Consider the following 14,720-nt stretch of genomic DNA (forward strand, 5'->3'; position numbering starts at 1 on the left):
AAACTAAAACAAAATCTATTTGCAAAATTGTTTAGCCCAACGATGAAGCACACAAACCTTGGAATCTCACAAATCTGGGTTGGAAGTCTGCCTCTGCCACCCACTACTTGTGTGGCTTAATGTGTCTGTAAATATAGGGAATTTTGTTCATAGGGTAGTTATAAAATTTAAAAGAAATAAGTCAAATGCCTAGAACAAAATAGCCATTCAGTAAGAGATAGAGATTGCTATTTATTAACTACACCCCCGCCCCTTTTTTTTTTGCATTTGATTGAAATATTGTAACTTTCTTTGTCCATTTTGTGGGTGATACTATCAACATGAATGTTGCTTTTACTAGTTTGTTTTGAGAGCCAAAATCTTATGTCGGAAATTGTGCTGGGGATTAATCTGCTTTTTAGACACTGCGTACTGTAGAAGGTGACCTGTGATTAGTCTGCTTGGAAAAAGGACATGGTTCAGGTTCAGTTGGCCAGCAGGTCACATTTATTGAAGGTAATTATGATGCCAATAATCGTGATGCTGTTTGTGGTGGTAATGATGACAACACAAACTCTGTTCATGAAGGGGATAGAATCCTCAGATCAGACCTATTTATTTTTGCAGCAGGTCAAAGCATAGGACCGAGATTTGCCTGAAGGGTACATAAGATTGTCTCCTTTCTCTTCCATTCACTCTATGACTGCAGGGTCGGGGGGAATGGAGGCTGTCTATGGTGTATTTATCTTGCTTTTCTAATGTATAAACTTTCTCACTCTGGTTATGCTCTAGCCCCTGGAAGCCCCTTTCTGGTTGTTTAGCCACCTCATCTTCACCAGAAAGGTATTCTCTTCCCAAATCTTGAGACCATGGATTCTTTTGAGGCTTTATAGATAGAAAAATATTTCTGTCCCTTCTCTCATAAAGAAGCCAGATTCCTACCAGTCTCTAATGAATTGTGGATTTATGGATTTCTCCACTGCCTCTTCCCCTCCTACCCCCATAGAATTCTGATAGATAGGTATCAGAATGTGTGGTTTGGATTGGTCTGAAATGTCAGGAGACACTTGCTGACTAAGGCATATTTTGCAGCTTTAGAAACCTCCTCTACCTGTATGTAAAATAAAGCTGAGCTATCAAGTTCAGCTGCTTTGACCTGCTAGCTGCTTAAGCCTGCCAGTGCCTGGAGTTCAGTTGAAGCAAAGCCCAACCCAAATTAGGTCTTTAAGTAAAGCCAGAGGCAAGTTGAGTCAGGTGCATACCAGCAAAATTCAGATCCTGCCTGCTGTAGGACTGGTTCTCTCATCTATTAGTTCTACAACCCAGCAAGCTAGGGCTGAGGCACGGCTGTTTGTCAAACAGCATTGTCAGTGATAAGGCAGGCTGGATCTCTATTCTGAGAATGGTAGTGAAGGAAGGGTCCTTTGTATATTAATTTAAATATAGAGTCTATACTTCTACCCTAAGAAATGCAGAGGTTGGCTGTCCTAAATCACACCTGCATCAAGTACATGGCAGAGGACTGCACTTCAATCCTTAGCCAACTTGAAAAGAGAGTCCCATATGCTTTATTCTTATATCCAAGAAATATTCACAAGAGAAGATGTGTGCTGGGTCATTGGAAAAGGAATAGGACAAAAAGTACCAAATATACACCCAGTGCTCATCTTCTAGACACAGTCACAATAATAGGAGGGCCAACCCCCAAAACTTTCTGTGGAAATATAAAAGGTAAATGTGATACAGTACAATACTAGGCCATTCTTGATTCTTTATTTCATACCTTAAAGCAACAAATCCTACAGATTCTGCCTTCAGATTATAGCCAGAATCTGCACAATTCTCACCATCTCCACTGCTACTATCTAGGCTCAACTGCCACCATTTTTTGCTGGTACTGTAAGCCTCCTAACTAATTTGATGCTTCCACTCTTAACAGTGAACAGTGTGAACATTTCAAAACAGAAGGTTGAGCATGCCTCTCCTCTGCTTAACACCCTAGAGTGCCTTCCATCTTGCTCAGAGTAAGCCATAGGCCTGAGAGGGGCTGCAAGGTCTCTCACCTCACCCTGCTACTCCCCTTACTCTCTTTGCTGGGAGACACTCGTCTCCCATCTTAGAGTTTCCTCTCTATGGAATATTCTTTCACAGCTATTACTCCTCTGTCTCCTTTAAGTCTGTGCTCAGTTACTGCCTTTGGATTCTTGCTTCTGGAGTAATATGGATTGGATTTACCCTCCCATGTTTGTCAGCTAAAATCTAGTTTAAAAAGGAAACAAATATTTTTGTAAGTTGGACAACATGCAGAACAGGGGAAATAAATGAGGTGATCCCCAGCTTGAAGCCTAGAGAGAGTTTCCAGGCTGCAACATGAGAGGAAACCTAGGTGAGGTCAATTTCCCAAAAGGACATTACACAATTCTAAGTGTGATATGAACCAAAACTGAACAGAACTGCAAGGAGAAATGGTAGTTTATAGTCAGAGATTTCAAAACTCCTCCCTCAATAATTGGTAAAATAAGTAGAAAATTAGTAAGGGTATAGAAGTTCTTAAAGATCACTATCAACCAAGTTGACCTAAGTGACATTTAGGTCATTTAGTGACATTTAGAACACTCAACAACAGCAGAATAAACATTTTATTTATTTATTTTTAAAGTAGGTTCTATGCTGGGTGTGGAGCTTGAACTCAACATGGGGCTTGAACTCAACATGGGGCTTGAACTCATGACCCTGAGATCAAGACCTGAGCTGAGATGGAGAGTTGGGTGCTCAACTGACTGAACCACCCAGGCGCCCCTACACATTATTTTAAAGTGCACTTGGAACATTTATCTAGAATGACTGAATTCTAGGCATAGAGCAAGTCTCAATAAATTCAAATGATTCAAATCCTACAGACTATGTTCTCTGCAGCAGAAGTAGGAATTAACAGGTATCTGGGAACACTCAAATATTCAGAAACTAAAACATCAAAATAACTTATGGTTCAAAGAACAACAAATCAAAGAGGAAATTAGAAAGTACTTTCAACTGAGTAGTAATTTTAAACACCCACAAAATTTGTGAGTTACAGTTAAAGCATGCTTAAAGGAAAATTTATAGCACTAAAATATCTATACTAGAAAAGAGAAAAAGGCCTCAAATCAATTACGTAAGCTTCCACTTTAAGAAACTAGAAAAAAGGGGCACCTGGGTGGCTTAGTCGGTTGAGCATCTGACTGGCTCAGGTCATGATCTCACTGTTTGTGTGTTTGAGCTGCACATCAGGCTCTGTGCTGACAGCTCAGAGCCTGGAGCTGCTTTGGATTCTGTGTCTTCCTCTCTCTCTGCCCCTCCCAGCCCACACTCTGTCTCTCTGTCTCTCTCAAAAATAAATAAACACTAAAATATATTTAAAGTTGAAAATGACCTATAAATATTAAAAAAAAGAAACTAGAAAAAAAAAAAAGAGCAAATTGCACTTAAAGTAAGTAGAAAAAAAAGAGATAATTAAAGACAAAAGAATAAGTCAATGAAATAGAAAACAGAATGGTAGAGAAAAAACAGGGAAACCAAGATCTGATTCTTGGAAAAGATCAAAAGAATTGAAAAACCTTTAGTCAGACTAATTAGGAAAAGAGAGAAAGAGTGAGAGAGAGAAATGACATGTATTTTCAATATCAATATCAGAATGAGAGGATATCACAAAGAGATAAATCGTTTTATGAATAGCCTTAGTGTTTAAGTTAAATATGTAGTTAAAAACCTCACATGCACACAAAACCCCCCTCTAGACCCAGATGGCTTCACTGGTGAATTATATCAAACATTTAATGAAGAAATAACACCAATTCTCTATACACTCTTCCAGAAAATTGAAGAGGAGGGAACACCTCCCAACATATTCTATGAGGCCAGCATTATCCTGATAGCAAAACTGGATCAAGACATTATAAGAATAGGAAAAATGCAGACTAACATCCCTCATGAACATGGATGCCAAAATTCTTAAGAAAATTGTGGCAAATAATTTGACAATATATTAAAACTATAATATGTTATGGTCAAGTGGAGTGTATCCTGGGAATACCAGGCTGATTCAACATTCAAAAATCAATCAAGGTGGTGCACCTGGGTGGCTCAGTCGGTTAGGCCTCCGACTTCTGTTCAGGTCATGATCTCACAGTTCGTAGGTTTGAGCCTGGCAGGGGGCTCTGTGCTGACAGCTCAGAGCTTGGAGCCTGCTTCGGATTCTGTCTCCTTCTCTCTCTCTGCCCTTCCCCTACTTGTGCTCTCTTTCTCTCTCAAAAATAAACAAATAAACTTTAAAAAAAATCAAGGTAATGTATCATATCCAAACAGAGAAGGAGGCAAACCATAAGAGACTCTTAAATGCAGAGAACAAACTGGGGGTTGATGGGGGTGGACAGCTGGGGACGTGGGGAATATGGGTGATGAACATTAAGAAGGGCACTTCTTGGGATGAGCACTGGGTGTTGTATATAAGTGATGAATCAGGGGAATCTACTCCTGAAGCCCAGACTACACTGTATTTTAGCTAACTTGACAAAAAAAAAAAAAAAAAGTAATGTATCATATCAAAATATGAAAGAAGACAAACCATATTATCATCTCAATAGATGCAGAAAAAGCATTTGATAAAATTCAGCATTCATTTGTGATAAAAATCTCTTAGCTATGAGATGCCTGGGTAGTTCAGTCAGTTAAGCCTCTGACTCTTGGTTTTGGCTCAGGTCATGATCTCATGGTTTGTGGAATTGAGCCTTGTGTCAGGCTCTGCTCTGGCAGTGCAGAGCCTGCTTGGAATTCTCTCTCTCCCTTTCTCTCTGCCCCTCCCTCTCTCTCTCGATCTCAAATAAATAAATAAACTTAAAAAAATCTCTTCGCTAAATTGGAATAGAAGTAAACTTTCTTGGGGCGCCTGGGTGGCTCAGTCAGTTAAGCGTCTGACTTCAGCTCAGGTCATGATCTTGCGGTCTGTGAGTTCGAACCCCGTGTCGGGCTCTGTGCTGACAGCTCAGAGCCTGGAGCCTGCTTCAGATTCTGTGTCTCCCTCTCTCTGCCCCTCCCCCACTCATGATCTGTCTCTCTCACTCTCAAAAATGAATGAATGTTAAAAAAAAATTTAAAAAAAAGGAAGGAAACTTTCTCAGCCTGATAGCAGGTATCTAGAAAATTCCTACAGCTAGCATTTTACCTAATGGTAAAGACTGAATGCTTTCCCTTTAAAACTGGGGGTATGAATCTCACCACTCATATTCAGTATCATAGTAGAGATGTTAGCCAGTACTGTAAGGCTACAGGTGGGAAAGGAGAAAGTAAAACTTTATTTATTTGTAGATAATGTGATTGTCCATGTAGAAAATCCCAAACAACAACAAAAAAAAACCCTGTACTAGAACTAATAAGTGAGTTTTATCGAGTCCCAGGATATAAGGTTAGCATACAAAAATTGATTATATTTCTATATAACATTAATAAACCATTGAAATTAAAAGTATCATTTACAAGAGCACCAGAATCATGAGAACTTAAGTATAATTTAAAAAAATATGTGCAAGATATGTGTGCTGAAAACTACAAAACACTGATGAAAAATCAAAGGAAAACCTGTATAAACGAAGTTACCCATATTCATGGGTTCTAGGCTTCCAAGACTCAATATTAAGTTATAAATTAAAAAAAATCATACAGATTCAATAAGATCCTTATAAGAATGATAATAGGCTTTTTGTTTTGTTTTGTAGAAATGGGCGAGTTGATTCTAAAATTTACAGGGAAAGGCAAAGAAACCAGAATGGGCAAACAACTTGAAAAAGAACAAAATTGGAGAACCCACATTGACTTCAAGACTTTCCGTAAGCCACAGTGATATAGTATCTTATTGACAGAAAGTTAGTCATACAGAAGAATGGGATAGAGTAGAATATCCAGAATTTTTTTTAAAAAAACTTATTTATTTTGAGAGAGAGAGAGAGAGCAAGGGAGGGGCAGAGAGAGAGGGGAAGAGAGAGAATCCCAAGCAGGCTTTGCACCAGCAGTGCTGAGCCTGATGGAGGGTTCGGACTCATGAACCATGAGATCATGACCTGAGCAGGATGCTTAACCCACTGAGCCACCCAGGTGCCCCATCCGGAATTTGTTTTTAATTCAAGTATGACACAGTGTTATATTAGTTTCAGGAATGCAATATAATGATTCAGTAATTCTATACATTTTTCAGTGCTCATAAAGATAAGTGTACCCTTAATCCCCTTTATCCATTTCACCCATCCCCCCCCCCCCCCCAACCTCCTCTCTGGCAACCACCAGTTTGTTTCCTATATTTAAGAGTCTATGTTCCTTTTGTTTGTCTTGTTTCCCCACGTTCACTTGTGTTGTTTCTTAAATTTCAGAAATTGACCAAATTCTTAGATGATCAGTTAATTTTCAACAGAAGTGCAAAGGCACAAATTGAAGAAAGATAGTCTTTTCAACATATTATGCTGGAGCAATTGAATATCCATATTAAAAAAAAAAGAAAAGGAAAAAAAGAAACTATGGTTTATCTTTGCATGATATACAAAAATTACCATAAAATGGATTGTAGATCTAAATATCAAACTTAAATGAATAAAATTTAAAAAAACATTCTTTCAATGTTTACTTATTTTTTTGAGAGAGAGAAAAAGAGAGAGAGAGAGAGAGAGAGAGAGAGAACGAGCAGGGGAGGGACAGACAGAGAGGGAGACACAGAGTCTGAAGCAGGCTCCAGGCTCTGAGCTGTCAGCACGGAGCCCAACATGGGGCCCAAACCCATGAACCACGAGATCATGATCTCAGCCAAAGTCGAACGCTTGACCAATTGAGCCACCCAGGTGCCCATAAATTAATAAAAATTTCAAAGAAAACATAGGGAAAAAGGCTTTGTCCTTGAATTAGGCCAAATTTTTTAAATTGATTTTTTAGATGTGACACCGAAAGCATAATTCATGAAAGAAAAATGGTAAACGGGGTTTCATCAAAATTTAGAACTTTCCTTTGAAAGACAACTATTAAGAAAGTGGTAAAACAAGCCACAGACTGGGAGGAAGTATTTTCACATCACGTATCTGATAAAAGACTTATATCTAGAATTTATAAAGAACTCTCAAAACTCAATAACAAGAAAATAACTCAATGAAGAAATTGGCAAAAACAAATGAGCAAATGGAAGAGACAGAGAGAGAGAGAGAGAGAGAAAGCGAGCATGACAGAGAAACCAAGAAACAGATTCTTAACTATAGAGAACAAACTGATGGTTACCAGAGGGGAAGGTGTGGGGAGATGGGGGAAATAGGTGATGGGGATTAAGGAGTGCACTTGTGATGAGCACTGGGTGTTGTGTGGAATTGTTGAATATTGTACACCTGAAACTAATATTACACTGTTTAACTGACTTGAATTAAAATAAAAAAAAATTTAAAATTTTGAATGGACCCTTCACTAAAGAAGATATGTTAATGGCAACTGAGCATATGAGAAGATGTTTAATATAATTAATCATGAGGGAAGTGCAAATTAGAACTTAAGTGAAATACTGTGACATAATTTTTTAACAAATCTGATAATACCAAATGCTAGCTAGGGTGCAGAGCAACTGGAATTCTCAGAATGAAAAAATGGTGCAGCTACTTTGGAAAACTAAATTTCTTATAAAGGTAAACATACACTCACCATCTGATTTAGCAGTCCCACTCTTAGATATTTACCCATGTGAAGTGAAAATTTATATTCACACAAAAACCTAAATGCAAATGTTTATAACAGCATTAGTTGTGATAGCCAAAGACTAGAAACAACTAAAGTGTCCTTCACCTGGTGCATTGCTCATTCAACACCCCCCCCCTCCAAAATAAAACTGTGATCTATTCATAGTAATTTGCCACAAAATTGATGAATCCCAAATCCATTTTGCTAAGTGAGAGAAGCCAGGCTCAGAAGGATGAATTCTGTGTATAATTCCATTTATATGACATTCTGGAAAAGGCAAAGCTATAGGGGCAGAATTGGATCAGTTGTTGCCAGAGCCTGGGTTGAAGAAAGAGGTTGACTACAAAGGAAAACAGAAGTATTTTTTTTTGAATAATGGAACTTTCTATATGTTGATTATGGTGGTGGTTATATGGCTATTTGCATTTGTCAAAGCTTGCAGAACTGTACACTAAAAAGATTAAATTTTAATCTATATAAATTATATCTTAATATAAAAATTTAAATAAATTAAAAAAATATTGTCTTCATAATAACACCTTTTCTGACCCGTTTATTTAATATCACCATTCTTTTCCAGCATTCTCATTTTCACTTCTGTTTGATTTTTTCCATACCACTTATCATCGTCTAACATCCTGTATAACCTACTTATAATATCTGTTTTATTTACTGCTATATTAAAAAATGCCTAGAATAGTTCCTAGCACATCATAGATACTTAAAATATTTGTTGAATAGATGAATAAATAAGTGAATGAATGATTTGGTATCAGGAGATCTGCATTTTGCCTCATCCCCTTCCTGTTTGTATTCCTTGGATAAACCACATAAACTCTCTTTGCTCAACTGTCTAATCTATAACATGGAGTGATAATATAAACATTATTTATCTCAAAGGGCTTTGTGAGGATAAAATTAAAAAAATTATAAAAACTTATTATAAACTCTGTAGTATATGAATTAATATTGTCATCATTGTTATTACTTTTTAAAATCCACACAATCTTCAATTTTTTGTTTACATAATTCTTCTCTTTTCTCCACTGATAAAACATTAATAATCCCACTCATACAACTTAGCACCCAGGCTTACATTGATCTAAAATGTGAAATGTTTTGTTAACACAACTAGATTTTAAGTTCAGTGAGGACAAACTATAGTTCTATATCATACATTTTAAATTATTCCTGATGAAATGATCTTATTCTTTTCATTCATTAAATCAAGAAATCAACCTGTGCAAAGCCCCTGAGGTAGAATGGGCCTGATAAGTTCAGGGATCAACCAGGAGGCAAGTGTAGCTGGAACAGAGTGACTAAGAGAGAGAGAATACTGAGAATGTATGGTTCACATCTCTAAGCCTTGGATACTGGCTTTTACTTTAAGTGAGAAGGGGAATTAATGTCAGATTTAGAACAAAGAGGTTATCTGATTTCCTTTTAAAAGCTTCTTTCTACCCACTTAGGTTGAAAATAGACTGTAAGGGGGCAAAGGAAGAATCGGGGAGACAAGTTATGAAGCTACTGCAATATTTGTTAAATATATATTCATGTTTGATCAAATTTGTCCTTATTTAAATAAAGAAACAAAGCAGAAAAATTTCATGTATTGTCAAATCACCTGTTGTCAGGCTTAGAAAATATGGTCATTTTATTCTATTGCCTAACCATCTAACATGGGAGACATAATAAGTACTAAAGAGACAATTGTTGGTGGATTTGAATTATTGTATTAAGAGGACTGAAATCAGTGTAGCCTTCTTGAATCACCTAAGATTATCCTGTTTTGCTCTTTGGGCCTATGGAAAGAGATGAATGAATCTAGGACCTCTTATAGCAGGAAGTTTTAGTTGTGAGATCACCAAGTTGTGTGGCAGAACCACCTAGGGCTGCTGTGCCACAAACACCCTCCCAGTGTTCTAGTGTTGCTATGCTGGGTTACAGCACCAGTCATGAACACTCAGTACAGTACATGGAGACTTCTGCATATGTGCCTCATCCTGACTCTCAGCATAGGCCAGGTCCCTGATCAGCAATCCCACCTGCTTCATGGAATGGGATACAGCTGTATTCTCCACTATGGATTTATTTTTAGTGTCTAAAAATTTTCATTTAGCAAGGAAATTTAGACTTCCAGGGCAACAATGGAGGCCTCACAAGTGAGTTTTCTTTACTTAAGAGCACAAGTTCTGGGGGTACCTGGGTGGCTCAGTCGGTTGAGCATTCGATTCTTGATTTCAGCTCAGGTCATGATCCCAGGGTCATGGGATGGAGCCCTGTGTTGGGCTCTGTGCCAAGCATGGAGTCTGCTTAAGACTCTTTCTCTCTGTCTGTCTCTCTCTCTCTCTCTCTCTGTGTCTCTGTCTCTATCTGTCCCTCTGCCCCTCACTGCCCCACCCCACTCTAGGCTCACTGTCTCTCAATACAAAACAAAACAAAACAAAAACGCACAAGTTCAGAAGCGGATTAGATTTGGATTTGATTCTTCTTTGTGCTACTTGGTTGTGTTACTCTGGGAAAGTGATTGAACCTTCCTGACCATGGAGTTTCCTCAAATGTAAAATTGAGATTCATTCATTCAGTTGCTCATTCACACAAAATGTATTTAGTGAGCATGAGCTAGGCAGACACTGTGCTGAATGCTGGGAATACAGTGGTGAATGAGTAGATATGACCTTTGCCTTCAGAGCATTTATAGTGTAAAAGATAGTAATACTAAGTACCTCATAGTGTTAATCTAAGGATAAATAAGAAAATGTGTAGCATATACCTTGGGTCATCTTTCCTACTGCTACTTTTTCTAGAAACTGCCCATTTCCTTCCAAGTTCTGTGCATAGTTATTTGGTCCAGATTATCCACCTGACCAAGCTAGACCAATGGGTACCTTCCCTTGGAATTCAGTATTAGCACTATGTGATTCCATTGTTAGTCTCTTCCCAGTGTCTTCAATGGAGATGATATTAACCCCTGAAGTATGAATAACCATGTAGTTTGGGAAGCAGGGAAAAATAATCTCTACCAAGAGAGAATAATGAAGCATGGAGCAGAGGCACAAGGAAGACTAGAGACCAAATTCAACAATACATTAAAAAGATCATACACCAGAATCAAGTGGGATTTGTTCTAGGGATGCGAGGATTTTTCAACATCCAAAAATCAATCAATGTGATAACTGCATTAACAAAATTAAGGATAGAGATCATCATCTCAATGGATGCGGAAAAACATTTGACACAATTCAACATCCATGTATAATAAAAACTCTCAACAAAGTAGAGAATGTACCTCAACATAAAAAAGGCCGTGAGTAACAAACACACAGCCAACATCATACTCAATGGTGAAAAGCTGAAAGCTTCTCCACTAAAATTAGGAATAAGACAAAGATGTGCATTCTTGCCACTTTTATTCAATATGTTATTGGAAGTACTAGCCACAGCAATTAGGTAAAAACAATAAAAAGTCAAATTGGAAAAGAAGAAGTAACACTATCACTATTTTCAGATGACGTGATACTGTGCATATAAAATCCTAAAGACTTCACCAAAAACTGTTAGAAGTGATTAGTGCAGTAAACCTACAGGCTACAAAACTAACATACAGAATTTGGTTGTGTTCCTAGACACTAATAATAAGCTATCAGAAAGAGAAATCAAACAAGTAATACCATTTAAAATTGCATCAAAAAGAATAAAAATACCTAGGAATAAATTTAACGTAGGAGGAGAAAGATCTATACTCCGAAAACTATAAGACATTGATGAACAAAATTGAAGATGACACCAAAAAAATAAATGGAAACATATATTGTGTTCATGGATTGGAAGAATTAATATGGTTAAGATATCCATACTATGCAAAGCAATCTACAGGTTCAGTGCAATCCCCATTAAAATATCAATGGCATTTTTTTCTCAGAATTGGAGCAAAGAATCCTAAAATTTGTATGGAACCAGAAAAGACCCCAAATAGCCAAAGCAATCTTGAGAAAGAAGAATAAAGCTGGAGATGTCATGCTTCCAGATTTCAAACTATACCATAAAGCTATAGCAGTAAAAACAGTATGATAGTGGCATGAAAACAGACACATATATAAATAGAATAGAATAGAGAGTCCAGAAATTAACCCACACATATAGGATAAATTAATCTGTGAAAAAGGAGGGAAGAAAATACAATGGGAAAAAAACTTTTATCTTCAATAAATGATGTTGGGATATCTGGACAGTTACATGCAAAAGAATGAAAGACATTCAAAATGGATTAATGGATTTAATCATTAATTAATTGATTAATACATTCAAAATGGATTAAATACTTAACTGTAGGACCTGAAACTATAAAACTCCTAAAAGAAAACATAGAAAATAAACTCTTTGACATTAGTCTTAGCAATATTTTTTGGACCTGTCTTCTCAGGCAAGGGTGATGAACGCTAAAATAAACAAGTGGGACTACACAAAACTAAAAAGCTTGTGCACAGTGAAGGAAACCACCAACAAAATGAAAAGACAACCTACTGAATGGGAAAAGATATTTGCAAATCATACATACATAAGGGGTTAATATCCAAAAAATATAAAAACTTAACAGAACTTAATATAAAAAAAAAAAAAAAACCCAATTAAAAAATGGGCTTTTTCAAAAAGGCAGATGACCAACAAGCACATAAAAGACTCACAGTGTCACTAATCATTGGGGAAATACAAATCAAAACCACAATATGATACTGCCTTATACCTGTTAATCACACTAAATTGTAATATTTAACGTTACCTATCTTCTAGACTACTCCCTGGGGGGTAGGGGCATGTCTTATTTTTCATGATATTCCAGCATCTACACATGCCAGGCACATAATATGAGAGTAGAAAATGATTGAACAGAACCAAACAAAACCTTAGTAACTTACTATTGACAGAGTGTTCTTTCATAATTAGTTCATTTGATCTTCATAATAGCCACTAGAAGTATTATCATCTCCATTTTGCTTATGAGGAAATGCTCAAAGAGGTCAGTTGAGTTGCCTCAAATCACACATATGGAGAAGGGTAAATATACTCAAACCGAGATTTTCTAACCTGAAGTCCATTATTTTCTTCATTAGAATCATGTGATTATTTATATAATGGTCATTATGGTAGACAGAATGGCTCCTCAGATATGTTAAATTAAGGATATTAAGATAGGAAAAGTGTCCTAGATTATCCAGGTGGGCCCAGTACAATCCCAGGTGTCTGTATACAAGGGAGGCAAGAGGGTCAAAGTCAGAGAGAGGAGATGTGACAGTAGGAGCAGAGGTCAGAATGATGTGCTTGAAAGGTGGAGGAAGCATCCTTAAACCAAAGAATGAGGTTGCCTGTAGAAGCTGGAAAAAGCAAGGAAATGAATTATCTCCTAGAAGTTATAGAAGGAATGCAGCTTTGCCAACACCTTGGTTTTAACCTGTAAGATCCATTTTGGACTTCTGACCTCCAGAACTGTAAGAGAAAAATTTGTGTTGTTGTAAGCCACTAGACTTGTGTTAATTTATTACAGTGGCAACAGGTAACTAATATAGTAATAATTTATTGTTAGTCTGTGTCTGTGTTGTATAGACCTTTAGATACTACCAGATGGCATAGTTTCTATCTGTTCAGTTCCCACGTCATCCTTAGTCATAAATTTTAGGGTAGTAATGATGTAGTTTGAAAACTACCTACTGATTGATTTCAGTACCATTGATGTGGACACTGAATAAGTGTCTGTTGGTTAACTGATAAACATTCTGGGCTCTATAAATGTGAATGTCCAAAATCAGATACAGAGACTTAAGATGGCAGAGTAGTAGGAGGACCCTCTGCTTGTCTCATCCCTCAAACACAGCTAGGTAAATATCAAATAATTCTGAACACTCAGGAAATAGATCTGAGGACTGACAGAACAAACTGCACAACTAGAGGAAGAGAAGAGGCCACATTGTGGAAAGTAGGAGGTGCAGAGACATGATTTAGGGGAGAGGAGAGTATATATACATGGGATTGCACAAGAAAAACACTTCCCCAAAAACACTGACTGGGAAAATGTGAGGGGCTGATTAACATGAGTTTTTACAATCAGCAGAGCTCAAAACCTAGAGTTTTAGAAGTCCATGCCATGGTCAGTGTGGAGCCCACTGGGCACAGCAGTCTATCTGTTGGATAGACCCTTTTCTTATGATATTGTGTCTTTCTTCATCTCTTGTTACAGTTTTTGGTTTAAAATCTAGTTTGTTGATATAGGTAAGTATGGCTATTCCGGCTTTCTTTTGAAATGAAATGAAAAGATGAAATGAAATGAAAAATTGTTCTCCATCCCCTCACTTTATTTTTTTTTTTTAATTTAAATGTTTATTTTTGAGAGAGAAAGACAGAATACGAGTAGGGGAAGGAGCAGAGAGAGGGAGACACAGAAACCGGAAGCATGCTTCGGGCTCTGAGCTGTCAGCACAGAGCCCTATGCGGGGCTCGAACTCACGAACCATGAGATCATGACCTGAGCTGAAGTTAGACGCTTAACTGACTGAGCCATCCAGGTGCCCCTAAGAGCTAGTTCTTTAAGGAATTAATAAAATTGATAAACCCTTAGACTTACCAGAAAGGAAAGAGAAAGGATACAAAGAAATAAAATCACAAATGAGAGAGGAGAGATCACAGCCAACACCACAGAAATACAAACAATTAATACAGAATACTATGAAAAATTAAAATTAAAAATAAAAGACCTGTACTCTGAAAACTGTAGAACTTATTAAAGAACTTGAAGAGGACACAAAGAAATGGAGAAACATTCCATGCTCATGGATATGAAGAACAAATATTGTTAAAATGTCTATACTACCCAAAGCAATGTACACTTTTCAATGCAATCCCTATCAAAATACCACCAGCATTTTTTTCACAGAGGTAGAATAAACAAACCATTTTAAAATGTGTATGGAACCACAAAAGATCTCAAGTAGTGAAAGCAATCTTGAAAATGAAAA

Source organism: Panthera leo, chromosome C1 (assembly GCF_018350215.1).
Source record: "Panthera leo isolate Ple1 chromosome C1, P.leo_Ple1_pat1.1, whole genome shotgun sequence".
Lineage (NCBI taxonomy): Eukaryota > Metazoa > Chordata > Mammalia > Carnivora > Felidae > Panthera > Panthera leo.